The sequence below is a fragment of the Monodon monoceros genome, unplaced genomic scaffold, assembly GCF_005190385.1.
Source record: "Monodon monoceros isolate NGI ecotype Baffin Bay Population unplaced genomic scaffold, NGI_Narwhal_1 Super_Scaffold_8, whole genome shotgun sequence".
Lineage (NCBI taxonomy): Eukaryota > Metazoa > Chordata > Mammalia > Artiodactyla > Monodontidae > Monodon > Monodon monoceros.
Window position 1 is genome coordinate 55,188,289 of NW_021703785.1, and position 14,756 is coordinate 55,203,044.

General features: G+C 42.1%; 1 protein-coding gene across 5 annotated transcripts in view; it reads left to right on the forward strand.

Moving 5' to 3' along the window:
* Positions 1-14,756, forward strand: part of LRCH1 (leucine rich repeats and calponin homology domain containing 1) — a 205,901-nt gene that overhangs the window by 185,385 nt on the left and 5,760 nt on the right. For 2 of the 5 annotated variants that reach the window (XR_003791707.1, XR_003791708.1), the window contains exons 19-22: positions 743-3,868; positions 5,156-5,466; positions 6,600-7,789; positions 9,431-11,222. The gene's annotated coding sequence lies outside the window, so the exon portion shown is untranslated. The remainder of the gene's footprint in view (positions 1-742; positions 3,869-5,155; positions 5,467-6,599; positions 7,790-9,430; positions 11,223-14,756) is intronic. The other 3 variants (XR_003791705.1, XR_003791706.1, XR_003791704.1) reach the window with 3 other exon arrangements.

Here is a 14,756-nt window from a genome sequence, read left to right on the forward strand (position 1 = left end):
TGTAAAATTATTTGTTTTTGCTCTTTTGTAAACTGGTGGTTGAGCATGCAGGGTGCCACACACAGGGAGTGAGCCGCCTTGGTTATCTTCCTTGAGTAGTATGTGCTGGACATTTCCCAAGAGCAAAAATACAGTATGAGAAAGTAGCAGGATATTTGTGTCTTTGACAGTTTTATAAAAGAGCCTTAAAAGGGAGGCTCTTAAACGCTGTGGTTAAAATTACTTATTTACAAGGCTGTTCATAAACTGTGAAGAAAGCATGCCTCCATTCCAGAGATCACAGGAAATAAAATGAACTAAATCAAGATTTATGGTCAGTAGAATGGTGTGTGGTCTGCATAAATGAGTATTCAAGTTCCTTTAAAATGTGTGAGAGGCTGTGTGAAATTTTGCTGTATAAGAATATAAGCTAATATGTTCTTGGTGGGTGGTTTCCAGCTGATGGTATGTAGCTCACTTATTTAGTGTCAAGGTTTTTAAAAAATGTTTAGCTCTTTTGCACATTTCAGGATGATTGGAAGTCTTTCTAGAACAACCCTCACTTGTGGAAAATCATTGTTTTCTTTGTAAACACAGAAAAGGTCTTTGCAAAATGAGTTGAAAGCTAGGGAGAGAGCACAGTCTGAAGTGATTAGATAGGCATACTTCAGAGCTCGACTTAACTCCTGTCAGTGGTATCTCGAGATTTTGTAATTAGATTCCAGTCATCTAAAAATCAATGCTTTGTTCTTCTTCCTTTTAGGAAAAACTGTGTCTGCCCCATCACATCCTTGAAGAGAAAGGCCTGGTCAAAGTGGGCATCACCGTTCAAGCATTGCTAGATGTAACTGTAACAAAGGCTCTATTCACATGAGACCAACTCCTCTCCTTTGGGTCGTGGCTCAGACGTTTTTCCGGTCAGAGATCCTAAACTCTCCTCTCAGCACCTGCCCCCTCCAACCTCCCACTCACTGCTTGTCAGTTCCCCGACTCTAGTTGAATTGACGGGAGGACACAAAAGAAGATTTTCTACCTTTCATAACTGACTCTGACATTAAGACCTGACAGGTATTTGCCTAAAATCCCGTGAGGGAGCTGGTTGTGAAGGACCAAGCAGCTCATCAATGCCTTCTACAACCTCCTTCATCCCTTCCATGCTCACCCACTGCCATTACCAAAACACCAAGCACAGCCGTTTTGCAGCAAGATGCATTTGTTTTATTAAAACCAAACGCAATGTGTATTTGGGGGGGGGGGGGGAGGGGAACTTGCAGTCAGGTTTTTTGCCACCAAATTTTTCAAGAAGTTTCTTGAGACCATTGCCTTTTAAAAAAACTATTTTCGACATACAAAATATTTATATAAATATTATTTATTAGTGAGTTGTTATTCATCCTTTGGATGCAAATTGTAAATTAGGAAACTATTTTATTACTGCTTTTTTGTGGTTAAACACTTTATTTTAATATTATAAATATTGAGTTATTTTCTATCCTCTTCGGTGTGCAAGTAGTTCTAGGTCTCCATAGTCATGTTTTCTGGTGTATATGACTCAAAAAAAAAAAATTAAGCAAAAAGCAGGTGCTTCTGTGACAAGAACTATTTTCTGGGGGAGGCGTTATTTATACTTTGGTTTCTGGAACATTGGTCTTATTTATATTTTCTGCATTCCATCCAGCTTCCTACATTCCAGCAGCCCTGTTGTCCCCTGATATAATGAACTGACAGAAATCAAGAGAGCACCCCAAAGTTGTTTGTAAATAGCTGTGATGGAAAAAAAAAAGACATATTAAACTTGAAGATAAAATGTGAACAGTTATCTTTTTGGGTTCATACTTACTTTGCTATGCACAAAACATTCACGTTTTAACATGAAGAAGTAACAAGTGTTGGCGTCATGTGTCTTGTAGTGTAATTTTGCACTGTAACTTGGGTAATTAAAAGTGTAGCACCAAAGGTAGATAATAAAGGAAGTGGTATAGGAAAGTGGAGATGAGAAAAAGGTTATCGTTTAACTGAGAAGTTTTTTAAGGGCCGCTTCGGTGGAGAGTGGTCAAGAGTTAACTGAAGGTGTATAGGACTTGGATCAGGAGACCAGCACTTTTTGCAGCTGCCCGTTTTAAAAGAGGAAACTATTCTGAGATGTAGACGTGCTTATTTTATTGCAGCTTAGTTGGTGGCTTTCAGAGTAGTCCGTCAAACAGGGCAAGATTCACTGCCTCTGGCGTGAAACCGCGGGAGTGAGTCAGTAAAGTGGTGGAGTAGTTGCATGCAAGAGCAAGGCGGGCTCAGGAGAAGGTGAAGTAAGTAGCGTTTGTGAGGCTGAGTGGCCCGGGAGGGAGCAAGTTCAGAGAAAGCAATGACTAGAGAAAATCCAGCTAAGGAAAGGGGTCCGTGTTGGTCTGAGAGAGTCACATAAGACTTCACAGACACACAACCTATTTTAGGCAGTTACGTGCGCGTGCACTCGCCCCGCAGTTACAGACAGCCCAGTAATTCGTCTTTCAACATCTTGCGAATGCTGACTGCATCGTCACCTCTGTGAAAAGCCATTGTAAGTTTTTAGAGCAGCAGCCACAAGTTATAAGCCAAATATAAAGGCGAACACAAAAGAAAAGACACCAGGAGGACAGTATGCATTGAAATTGAACACAGACTTACATCAGCCAACGCCAAGGCTGCCCTCCTGTCTAGGCAAGGAGGGAGGGGTTACTGAAAATAGTCATTTGGATTGGCAGCTAGCAGTTACTTCCTGTCAAATGTACTGTGCACTTTAACTGAGTTTAAAATATATTTTAATGTTTTCCTGTACTGCACAAATACCTGTTTTGTCCAATAGCATAATGGTGTAAAAAAGAAAACACTCTGAACGAAGAGCGTATTCAGTGTAAGCGACAGCCAGAGGTTGATTATAGAAATAGGAATTCAGATGACTGCACCTTGATGGGCATTGAGAGTGCAGGGTCCTGAAATATTTTTTTTTTTTACATGTATATATGGCAACATGAAGCTCTGTAATCCTTGTTTTGAGAGATTTTCTTTTTCAAAATTAAAATATTTCTTCTGATATTGATTTCAGTATTTTCTTGCGGTTGGCTGTATAATATGAATGGCTTCAGTATTTTGTAAAATGGCTTTTTTTTCTTCGAAATGCAGTCCTCGTATGGCTAAGACGTCTTCGAGATCTTCGTCCATTGTTCATATGTGCAATAAGATGCGCGTGGCCGGCTGACAGCACCCTAAGTGAACACAATGTGCACGGTGCAAATACCCTTCCTTTTATGATTTAACAGCCATTAAAACTTTGAATTTGTACAAACCATCTTCTGATTGACGTACCCATCAGTTGCCGTGGTGGAGTCCAGGTGTACGTCAGGTGTCTCCACCTGTCCCTCGGGTGGTGGCTCCAGAAGTGTTTTCAAGGAAACCTGAAGGTTCTGTGGCACATGTTGTGAAACCCCAGGGTCTGGTCCTCTCTCTCAACTGTCTCCTGTGGAATCTGACCCTCAGGGAGTAAAGTGGCTTCCTGATTATACCTCCCATAAATCCGGGTCGGTGTTACCATTTTCCCCGCACGTCCCGCCCACCTCTGGTAGAAGAGCAGCTGCTTTGAGGAATTCAAGGGAAAACCGTGACGTGTCGTTTCTGCCTTCTCGTCCCAACCCACACAGAGCGCACAAGACTCGAGACTCACAGCCTGAGCAGGGACAGCAGGGACCAGTGTCAGGGCCTCTACGTTTAAGACCCGTATCTACGGAGTCAGGAAGAGCTATGCCTTGCCTGTGATGTTCTGACTAAAAGTGCTGCAACTGTGCCCACCTCCGAGAGCTCAGCCCTCTTGGCCTCTTGCGCATTACAGAAGTCCGGTGCTTCACAGACACTTTGCATTGTAAGTTGGCTGGAGCAACTGGGAATGTGTGAAGGACAAGGGAAGGGATGGCAGCGGGAGTACTGGGGGAGCCTGGCAGGGGCATGTTTGCATTAGGGTCACCCATGCAGCTCAGCCATATGGCATAGGCCACAGCTGGGGACTGTCCCAGAGACTGAATTCTAGCCAACAGCTGCATCTGGGGACTTCCTAGTTCTTCCTGAGTGAACCTGAGAGATGGGGCAGCAATGACCCCAGTGGGACTGGTTATCTAATCTTCCGTCTTCCACTGGCAGTCAGCTAGCAGACATCAGGTCCCGTTGAGGGTGGGTGTGTGTATGCAGGATTTCACTCTAAAGAACTCTCTCTACTCCCCACACTCACATGCTAATGGGCCACCTTAATGGCCAGTGTGTATTGAGTGGTTACTGTGAGTCAAGTGTTTCTTCTGAACTATAACCTCCATTAAAAGAAGGCTGCTTGTCTATTTGGTTCTCTGCTGATTCTCCCTCCATTGCTTAGAAAGCACTTACCATGTAGTAGGCATTGGAGAGGTGCCAGTTAGAGGAGTTAATGAACTTTACATACATTATCTCAAAAAACTCTTACCAAAATGCAATAAGGAAGGGACTTGTAGTAGACACCCGTGGGGTTGCCCCCTAAGACCACGTGCTTCTAGGAACTAACCCTGCATCCTATACCATGAGGTTTTGTATGGGTTTATTTGTTTGTGTTTGTTTGGGCTGCACTGCGTGGCATGCAGGATCTTAGTTCCCCAACGAGGGATTGAACCTGTGGCCGCTGCGGTGGGAGCGCAGATCCCTAACCACTGTACCGCCAGGGCATTCTCTATGTGGTTCTTTTTTTAAATTTTATTTATTTATGTATTTATTTATTTATTTTTGGCTGCGTTGGGTCTTTGTTGCTGCGCGCGGGCTTTCTGTAGTTGCAGCGAGTGGGGGCTACTCTTCGTTGCGGTGCGCGGGCTTCTCATTGCTGTGGCTTCTCTTGTTGCGGAGCATGGGCTCCAGGTGCATGGGCTTCAGTAGTTGTGGCACATGGACTCAGTAGTTGTGGCTCTCGGGCTCTAGAGCACAGGCTCAGTAGTTGTGGCGCACAGGCTTAGTTGCTCCGCGGCGTGTGGGATCTTCCCGGACCAGGGCTCGAACCCGTGCTCCCTGCATTGGCAGGCGGATGCTTAACCACTGTGCCACCAGGGAAATCCCTCTATGTGGTTCTTAACTGATGCTGCCCACCCGGCTGAGGAGCAGCCCTCCTATTCACAATTGACCAATAAGTCTCTTGCAGGATTTTAATTCTTTCCTGGTGACTGAAGACAGAAGACATAAAACCTGGAAAACACCTAGAGGACAAAAATGACATGCAGGGAGAAGTAGCAGAGAAAACTCTGCTGTTTGCATTCCTGGATCCAGTAGTAAAGAGTCCTGTATTTCTGAAGCTTATGTAGTCAAACCTTCCGTGAGTGCTTCCAAGAGGCTATGACTTTGCATCAAATCAACTTGAGCTGGGCTTCTATCACTTCTAATCTAACAGTGCAAATTAACAAGGAGAAACTGAGACTCAAGAGTATTCAAGTCACTCATTCAAGGTCACAGCAGGTGAGAGAGCAAGGCGGAGTCAAGTTCAGCTGTGTCAGGCCTATGTCCTTTTCACCATGCAGAAGGGCTTCCCAGCAGAGCTAACCCAGGTGAAGTTTCTAGAGTTAGAAGAAAAAAAAGTCGACATTAATTAAGATGTTTGGAGATACAAAAGAAAGCATATTTATATAATAAAACCTGTTAAGCTGAGCTTGTTGGGACCAGTCCAGATGCTAAGTAAGACAGGTCAAGGTCAGAGCAAAAAGTGCAGGAAAAAAAGAGATTTACAAGACAAGCACAGTGAGAGGAAGCACTCCTCACTTTGATGTGAGGTCCAGGAAGAAGCCTCTCGTTTCCTTGCCATTTTTGTCTCCCAGTTTAATAAAACATTGCTGTAATTTTTTTTATATTTGGGAACTTTTCTTTCTGTTTATCAAAGTGATACATGTTCATCATAGAAACTTGGGAAAGTATAAAGAGGTAGGGGAAAATCACCAGTAATCCCACCTTAAGGGAACTGTTAAACTTTTGAAATATTTTCTTTGAGATATTGCTATGTATTTTTACACAGTACAACTTTATATACTGGCCTTTTTCTCCCCCTTGTTAATGGTAGAGCATACGCATTTTTCCAGGACAGTACTGTTTGCTGAAAGAAATTGTGGGCACTAAGGCATTAATAGGATATTTTAGAGGCTTCCTCTAGAAGCACCTAGAAGAATGTCTAGTTCCTAGAAGCATGGTATTAGGTGGACAATACCTAAAAGAAGCAGACATACCCTGAGATAAGGGTAAGGGCCCTTAGGTCTTCGGTGATAGGGAGCCAGCCAGGGTGTGTGTGTGGGGGGGGGGGGGGTGCATGGAGGTGGGAATGGGGAAGTACCATCAGGAAGAGGTGGCCGATAGGGGGTGCATTCTAGAATGTGGCCACTAAGGGGGTGCATTCTTAAACCAGCTCCACAGTGAGCCACTGAAGCTCAATCCTGGAGAAGCTTTGAGAAATGGTATAGAACACCTCACACTTCAGAATTATCCCAGTCAAGCTCCCAGGAGGGAGGGGAAATATTCATAGCCCTGAAAAACCTCCCTCAACAACATGCCTAGAAATGCTTAAAAAATAAATAGTACACATTTAAATGCTTTGGTTATTATAGGAAAATAAGGAAATGCCCAGGCTGTAAAGAACAGAACACTCAAGTGGCGTAACCAAGATAGAAATTTATTTTTCTTACGTGTAAAAGAAGTCCTAGACCAGAGGTGAGCTGCCAGAGCTGAGATGGGTTCCCTTGTCATCAAGAGTCCAGGCTTCTCAGTGCTGCCTTCTAATGGGTGATCAGTCCACTTGGTAAAGGCACTTGAGGAAGAATCATCCAAGTAGGTAAGCAGAACCTTCCCTCAATGGTACCGGAAATCTGTGTCAATATATACCCAGGGCTAAGACAGCTGTGTTCAACCAAAAGATCTTGGTGTTAAGAAGTACACATGTTAATGGGTGGAGGACACTGTCCTGTCAGGCGGGTCTGGAGCTGAGAATCATTGCATTGAGCACAGGGTCACTGAGAAGGCGGGACAAACGTCCTCAGGAAGAGGGCAAAGAGGCCTTTTCTAAGTCAGGTGATGAGACCAAAGGAATGGGAGGCAGTTACCTGGAGAAAGTCCATCTTACTACTATTCTCTGTGCTTTTCAAACGCTGGATTTGAAGGTCAGTTGGTAACAGCAACACTCATGAAAAAGTGGCTGAGGGTTTGGACAGTGCGGCGGGGCAGTCATTGGTATTTCTGCAGGATCAAACGGGGTAGGATGGGGTAGGATTGGGGAGGAAAAGTGGGTAGGGGTAGGCTGCCTGCTTTCCCCAGTGATTAGACCTGCCAAAGTAAATAAAATTGAGTACTTGGCCAATAAACGCTCCCTAACAACTATTGCTTATCTTTGAGAAGTAAAAGAAAGTATTTGATCTCTTGGAATTTGATCCCCACGTAAATATCCGCTATAGTCACAAGAGCTGGGGGCTGGGGACAGAGGAGAAGACGCCTTTGCTGCCTGAGGAAGGCTCCGCGCAGCCTCTGTTGAGCGTGGCGTGTGTTAGGTGTGTGTTAAACGAAAACACCGCTGCATATTCTTGTTGCTTAACTGGATACAACTCTGCTTGGAAGTTAAGGTTGACTTGTGCCCTTTGGCTCTTTTCTTACTTTCTGATTCACTTCTTCAAATTGCTGTCTAACATCTCCTTCAGTCTGCTGTCAGCTTGTCTCTTCATTTACAGGGAAAATGGAGGCCATCAGATGTGAACTGTCAAATCATTTCCTGTCTTGGAGGAAAAAAATGACCCCTCACCCTTCCAAGGTTAGACACCCACTCCGCAACTGCAGGGGATTTTGTGGGATTGTCTCTCTCTGTCTCTGTCTCTCCTACCTCCTCCCTCCCGTCTTCTCCAACCTCTCCTCTCCATCTGTCGTGATTCAGCCACAAGTTCAAGCCTTACCAGCCCATAAGAAACACTTCCCTTGAGTTCACCTTTCTGCTCAAAAAACTGTCTAGTCTCTTGTCTTCCCAGACCCTTAGGGAATGTTCTTTGAAGAGTAGTCTGTGAACAATACTGGCGTGCATGCTCCATGAGTCCAGGAGTCTGTGTTTTGTTTACTGCCCTACCCTTGAGGCCTGGACAGTGCCTGATACGTAATAGGTGCTTGATAAGTATTTGTGGAATAAATGAACAAATGCCTTCACTTTCCATTCATTTTCCCTGCTATCCTCACCACTCCATTGAAAACACTCATAATAACGTCATGGGTCCCATCCCAATTACCAGATCCAGTGGCCTCTTTTCAGTCCTTGTTCTAGTTGATCCTCCTGTAGAATTTGGGATGGTTGAGCCCTTGATGCTTGAAACCCAAGCTTTCTCTTCTGGTGCTATTTTTCTGTCTCAGAGTGGGTTTTTTTTTCCCCCATTTTCTTCATAGTCTCCACTTTCTGTTCTTTTCTTTTTTTTTCTTTAAGGAGGAATGCTTGGCACTCTTCCATCCATGCCAGAGATATCTGGTAGTGATCAACAGCGGCAATGATGTATAAATCTACATATCTTTACGATTCTAGATCCTGCTTCCTCTCTGACATCCAGAATGATGTAACTCTGGGTGTCTTCACTTGGATGTCCTTGTGAAGGTCATCCACTTGGAGGTTCTTCAAACTTAATGTATTTGAAATTGAACTCCCCCTCTACCTTCCCAAACCTCTTCTTTTTCTCATGTATTTCCTGATTCAATGTTTTCACCACCTCCCCAGCCTCCCAGGCTAGACACTGTAGGGTCATCACTGGTGTGTCCCTTTCAGTTGGTCACTAAACCATGTAGATCCAGAAACATCTCTCAGCCCCAGCACCCTCTCTTCATCCCTACCACCTTAGTGCCAGCCCTCATCCGCTCTCCCCGAGATGAGGTCCATCTGGTCTCCCTGTCTCCCTCATTTTTACTACCTTCCCCTTCGACCACAATAATGTGAATAAAGCACAAGTCTTAGCATGTCTCTTCCCTACTGTAAACACCTTCAGTACCTCGCTATTACTTGTTCAACAGGTTTCAGTTCCATGGATACCTTTCCAACCTATTAACAATTTGCTAACATCGCCTGGTGCAGCTCGGCCAGTCTCCCCCTACCCCCCAACCCTGCCAGGGTCTCTGATGTCTTTGTTTCCTGGGCTATGCTTGCTGCTTAGAATGTCCTCTCACCTCTTCTTGACTTTGCAAAGTGCTACCCAGGCTTGAAGACCCAATGTTGTAGGCCCAATGCTTTTCATTTCGGTGAACTTTCCCCTCCCCCTCCACATGATTTCTTTCTCCTTGGCACTCCTGAAAAAAGAATCCATTCTGCTGTAGTTGAATGTTTGTTTCCTAATAAACCTCTTTTATCAAGTTCATATTAGACAAATAATAATTTCAGTGGGGAAAAGGGCATAAGACCCACAATAATTTATCTGTTCTCTTATAGGAAACTTAATAATCAGAGCAGTCACAGATCCAAGTGATGAAGAAAACGAAATACAATAGCTGATGATTATTGAGTAGTTATGACCTGACTGGCCCTGTTCAAGGTTTGTACTGTAAGTCTCACAGCAGCCCTATGAGGTAGCACCTACAATAATCTCTCAGCCTGGACTTTGTGCAATGAGCCAGATCAGAACAACTGAATAAGGCTGGACTATTAGCAGGATTATTTTAGAATTTATATTTAAAAATCAAAATGATCGTTCCTACAGCTGTGTACAGCTTCTCTGCTCTATGACCAAGACATGGGCTGCGTTGTTCTACATTGAAGACAGGAAATTTCTATAGTCCGTCAGGTTTTCTTTATATATAACCAAAAAAAAAAGAGTTATTTGCTATTTATTCTGGAACACTTTTTTTTACTGTGTGGTCTGCTGTACTTCTCCTAATCAAAACACTGGGTGGCAGTGTTTTTACTGAAATGATTTTAGAAGAAAACCAAAAGGACTAAGTTTTAGTCTTTTGAGAATAACAATCCTATTTATCCAGCAATGACCAAAAAGGCAATACACCTTCAATCCATCACCTGAACAACCTGTGCTCAATATTACAACTCTGCATGCAGGGGTTAAACACGCACGCGCGCGCGCACACACACACACACACACCCCTAGCTAGATTTCAGAAAGTTTTCTGAAATACCATCTTGATAAATTAAAAAAAAAAAAAGTCTCCTGTCTCACTCAGTTCTCACCTCCAAGCCTCATTTTCCATTCATATTTGAATTTGTCCAACAAACCCAATAAGATGAAAATGTTATTTGACTGGTTGAATACATACTGCTATCATCCCAAAGAGGAAGTGCTAGGATTCTTCTCTTCTTCACCCCTACTATCACTCATTAAGCATCACCAGTGGCGGGAGACTGACACCTGGTGCCAAAGAGACGAGAAGGAAATGGGAAATTCATTGCTCTTGGATTGGAGTCCTGGACTCAGGCCAAATACTACAAGGTCCTAGATTCCTTTTATTATCTTTGAAGACCAAAAGGACATTTTCTCTGGATTGGCCAGGGCTACTAAAAGATGTGAAGAAGTTTATGAGCTATGTTTTCCTGGAGGAAAATATTTTATTTCTACAGCCAAGCAGCCTGGGAACAGGCAAAGTACATATTAATAGCACAGCAGATTTTCTGTGTTGGTCCTCACAGACTCTTTTCTTTTACACACAAAGCTGTGGTAGGGACCTTTGGGGGTCTCACACTTGCCGCATGTATCCCCAGCATATGAACTATTTCCGTATAATTGTATGTATTAACATACCACAGTGTTATGTATATTATAAAGCATGCCGAAAAATACACATCTTAGCAGGAGGGAATGATATAAAAATTAACACAGGCAGAAGCTCTGTTACACTCCCGTGGACAGTCTTGTGCACTCTCCTTAGAGAGCACTCCTCGCTTTGGAGTCCACTGGCACTAAAGCACTGGTCACTAACATCTGGGTAGGAAGAGAGTGATTTCATACGGGCATCTTGTCTTGCTATGCTCCACGGTCCTGTGAGTTAGAGGGTGAAGGGGCTCTTGTTCACACCATTTCCAGATGCGGAATCAGCCTGATAAGGATGAAATAAGCTGCCCAAGGTACCTACGGAAGCAAGACACATATCAGGTTTTCTTCTTCTGCAAGTATCATTATAATAATTCTTTTTTTAAAGAGTGTTTTTGAATCAGAACTTAAATTCTCAAGACTGTAAAGAAAGTAAGAAGCACAAAGATGTTGACACAGATTGGTGTAAGCACTGTTTTATCTTCTTGGCTTTCAACATTTATTAAACATTAATGTTTAAAATTCATGTTTTACAACTCAAAATATACATAAATAACTTGTTTGTGAAAATGATCTTATCCATCAAAAGTAAACCCCCTTTGCCTATCATCCAACATGTATGTCCAACGTGGCCAAATACAAGACAACCTTGAACAGGAGGAAGCCTGCATTTTTCTGATGAGAATATGCAAAAAAAGTTGTTTGGCTAATTTGAAATATGTTTATGAACACTTCAATACAAAATTCGTGTCTATTTTTCACAGCTTGGTATGACACATATTAAAAATATTTTTTAAAACATCAGCTTGGAATTTTTCCACTCTAAGTTTTCAAGAAATAATTTTATCCAGACTCTTGCATCTTCAAAATTAGAGAACTCACAAGCCATCATGCATCACCTTCACATCTAAGTGGTTTCTAAGCGAGATACAACATTACTTGAATCTATAAATGATATGGCCACTGGAAATTGTATCCTCTCAAATAAGCATCCTGGTATATTGTCAGGAATTTTTTCTTCTTCATGCAGTAGTATATCTATGATCTCCACATCGTGACTACTTAATAGATTTTTACGTAAACTTCTCTAAAGTATAACACATATGAAAAAGTGTATAAATCTTAAGTATATGGCTTGATGAATTTTCAAAGTGAACACACCCATGCGACAAGTACCTAGATGAAGAGAGTGTCACTAGTCCCCTAAAGGACCTTGCACGTGACTCTCTAATCACCTCTGCCTAGGGCCCGCCCCTCCCCCTGCTATCCGTAACCCCATCCTGACTTCTAAACGTCATGGATGAGTTTTGCCTGGCTTGGATCCTTATATGAAAAGGTACAAAATGATTTATACAGTTTATAAAATATAAACTGTATATTTGATTCTTCCACTCAAGATTGTGTGAGACGTCCTCCGTGTCGCTGCATCTAGTTTTAGTGTGTTCGTTAATGTGGACAATTCCACTGGATGAATACTCTGATTTTACCCATTCTCTTGTAGATGGGCATCTGGGTTGTTTCCAGATTCGGGCTATTAGGAGCAGTGTTGCTCTGAACGTTCTCATGTAGGTTTTACATACACGTTTCTGTTGGGTAAACCTCGGGTGGAATCATTAGGAAGGGCCATATGTTCGATCTCAGCAAACCCTGCCTGTTACACTCCCATTAGCAGGTCATCATACAGCCAGGCCAACACTTGGGATTTCTGTTGTCTTAACTTTAGCCATTCACGTAGGTTTGTAGTGGCATTTTTTTGTTTCCATTTCCCTGATCTTTATGAAGTTAAGCACGTTTTCGTGTATTTATTAGTCATACTTATGTCCTATTTTGTTAAGTACCTAATTGAATCTTTTGCCCATTTTTCTGTTGGTTTATCTTTTAAAAAATGAATTTATGGAGCTCTTTATATATTCTAGATACAAGTTCTTTCAGATACCTATATTGTAAGCACCTCTACCCACTACATGGCTTGCCGCTACTAGTAATGGTGGCTTTACTGTATCGTGTTGTTTCTTAAGGGGATCTTAACGAGGGTTTTACAACATTTATAGTGATCCAGGAAATCTGTCAATTCCTTTGCCGCCTTTTATATCTGATTCTGTCAGGTGACGTTTGGAAGCAAACAAAACTAGTATTAGGAGTTCATTTGTAGGTTATTTGTTGTTTATTATAAAGTCATTGAGATGGTTCCTTATTGAGAGACTTTGAGAATTTTTTCTGGTGGGGGAAACATCTTACAGGTATATATGAGAATTCATACCTCCCCAGGTCAGTGTTTGTGGCACATAAAAGCAAGTTAAAATTTATTGGCTCCCTATATCTCCTCCATGGTCAATTCTGTATTGTAACTGAAGGCTTTTGTCTTTATTAGTTATCATTGGCTATATGTTAGCAATTATTTACTGAGTATTTAAATGTTTCTGCATTTACCCTGCAAAAAGGCAAAGCAACTCTTTTCTTATAATGGTGCGCCAACTTGGCAAGGTAATAGTTCCCGGTTATTCAATTAAACACTAATCTAGGTGTTACTATGAAGGGATTTTGCAGATATGATCAAAGTCCCTAATCAACTGAATTTAAATAAGGAAGATTATCCTGGATAATCTGGTGGGCCTTACTGTTAGAAGGCCTTAAAAGCAAGACTGAATGAGGCTGAGAGAGAAGTTCCACCTGTGGACAACAGCTTCCGCCCAGCCCACGAAGTCTCATCCCGCTCTTGGACTTCCCTTCCTGATGGCCTGTCTTTTGGATTTTGGACTTGCTTAGCCAGCCCTTCCAATCACATAAGCCAAGTCCCTGTAAAAAAATCTCTTAACGTACATATCTACTACTAGTTCTGTTTCTTTGGTTAAATCCTCAACTAATACAAAGATCATAGGATCACACAACTGTTTTTCTTTACAAAGGAATTACCAACAAGGTGCAAAAAATTTGTGAATTAAAAAATTTGTCTTGTTAGAGGACACAAGTCTGTTTAGACTTAGAACCATTTTGTGTGTAGCGCACTGTAGGGCTCAATCTTGACTACTGATATTTATTTTTATTGTTTAATATTTATTTATTTATTTGGTCTTAGCTGCAGCACGCGGGATCTTCGTTGCCGCATCCAGGATCTTTTAGTTGTGGCACGTGGGCTCTAGTTCCCTGACCAGGGATGGAACCTGGCTCCCCTGTGTTGGGAGCGCAGAGTCTTAACCACTGGACCATCAGGGAAGTCCCTTGACTACTGATAATTTAAATAGTACGAATTAAAAAATTTTAGTACTAATTCACATTTACATAGTACTTATTTTATAACTTTAAGAACCTGATGTCTTCCTCAATTACCATGTAATACACATTCTTATTGAATGTTTAAAATGTATTAACTTTTGTGCTCTTTTAACAGAAAAATCTATTTCTTTTAAAACAACCAGGGGACTTCCCTGGCGGTCCAGTGATTAGGACACGGTGTTTTCACTGCTGAGGTCCCAGGTTCAATCCCTGGTCATTGGGAGTGTCCATTTAAGTTTTTAAGGAACACACTTTGGTATTTACAAGTTCTTGGCGAGCTCATCAAGCTAAATTTCTGCATGTAACTAAAGGAAAATATCTTCTACAGTAACATATGAAACAAGTTTCCTTATCTAACTAATTTCAGATTGAATCTGGTATTTAATTCCTGTCTCTTGAGAGAGGTCCATAAACCAATGTCCACAAATCTATTTGACTCAACAGGTAAGAAAAGAAATATCACTGATTGGGCTCCGGAAGTATGACTTCTAATCTTAGTTCTCGCACAAATAACTGTGTAATGATGGGGAATTCATTTAACCTTTCTGACCCTACTTGCTTATTCAACAACTAACAAATAGTTATTCAATTCAGTGACTACTAGAAGCGCGCCAAGTGGTTGCTAGACACTAGGTGTGTAACAATGAACAGGAAGAAGACAGGCCACGCCTTCAGAGGCTTAAAGTCTGGAAAGGTGAGGAGTTTAGGCTAAACTACCTTTAAACT